At 34.5% G+C, this 1,530-nt stretch overlaps 1 pseudogene; it reads left to right on the forward strand.

Annotated features, from left to right (window-relative positions):
• Nucleotides 1-381: 381 nt before the first annotated feature.
• On the forward strand, nt 382-1,035 carry LOC145691555 (uncharacterized; annotated as a pseudogene).
• The last annotated feature ends 495 nt before the right edge of the window (nt 1,036-1,530 follow it).

Here is a 1,530-nt window from a genome sequence, read left to right on the forward strand (position 1 = left end):
CTAACCTAATACAGCTACTCTCCAGATTCGGGTCGTATTTGACCCCACTCTGTGATACATGTCCTAGTGAATGCACGTTGTGATTTTAGGGTTAAGCATGATATTAATTTATATTCTACAGTGAACAGAATTTTTGAAGGAAATATCTAGCAAATTCAATGTTAATCAAAACCTAGTTAGAAATCTCACTTTTACCATTGTAGTTCTTAGCTATTCATGTTCGCATGCATCACATAAAAAAAAACTCCTTTCGTAACTAGATGCTGCTCTTGGCCACTACTTAATTAGGAATTTGATACATTCATACATTGTTATTCTGAAGCAGTAAAATACATCTTTCACTGTTATAAATATCATAGAAACGGAAAACCTAATACGTATTCGTTGTTGCTATCACGTGAGTATGATTTAAAGCCTTACTTTAACATCTTTGGTTTCGTATGTAACTAATTATATACTTAAACAATTGAAGTTTACATTTGGGTATTTTCACAATGGCAGACTTAGAAAAAGATGAGACGGAAGATGAAACGGAAGAAGAAGATGTTACATCAAAGCTAACCGAAGAACAAATAGAAATGTATAAAGATATATTTGACCAGTTTGATAGTCATAAGTGTGGTCATGTTTCGACAAATGATCTTGGAAATCTTTTGCGATCTTTGGGACTAAATCCAACAGCAGAAGAGTTGAAAACAATGATTGAAGAGGTGGATACGGATGGCAATGGAACGATAGAATTTGACGAGTTTTTGTCTATGATGGTAAGCCAAACACAAGGCAAAGAGCCTTCTGATGATCTCTTGGAGGCTTTCTATGCCTTTGACAAAGATAAAGATGGATTCATTACTGCTGAAGAGCTTAGACAACTTATGTTCGAGTTAGGAGAATTAAAGGAAGAGGATGAAGTACCTGATATCATAGGTGAGGTTGATATTGATGGCGATGGAAAAATTAATTTTGAAGAATTCGTTATGTTAATGTCGCAGCGTTAAATGCAAACTCAATTGTAAAGGGTACGTTTCAAAATTAGATATTGTCATCAGTTACGTTCGTAGTGCTGAAATGACAAGTCGCTCTAATGTTGATAGTACGACGTTAAACATAAATTGATGCTTAATTTACGTTTCAAAATACACGTATAATAAAGTTATCAGTAACCTACGAAGAATGACAACGGAAACATGTTTTCGAAAAAAGAATCCAATGAGGGAAATAAATTTAATGTAACAGTTGCTAATTAAATATTTGTATAAAGTCGAGAAATATTTTCTTGCCTTGTCCTTTAAATTCTATAAGTGTATTGTTTCGATGCTTATGCATTCAGGCTAAGGCTAGTTTTAGACGGAAGCATTTATCGTAGCATTTCTCGTAGCAGGGTGCTGCCAAAAATCTCGTATAATACTATATGGTATCGAAAGTACATGATGCTTTCACACGGTAGCACTTTGATAAGCATCTTGTCTAGACGCAAACAAATCACTGAAAAAGAGCGCAATTATGGCTCGGAAACTAAAGCGGGAGATAACT

This window comes from Thermobia domestica, chromosome 8 (assembly GCF_964235325.1).
Source record: "Thermobia domestica chromosome 8, izTheDome1.hap1.1, whole genome shotgun sequence".
Taxonomy (NCBI): Eukaryota; Metazoa; Arthropoda; class Insecta; order Zygentoma; family Lepismatidae; genus Thermobia; species Thermobia domestica.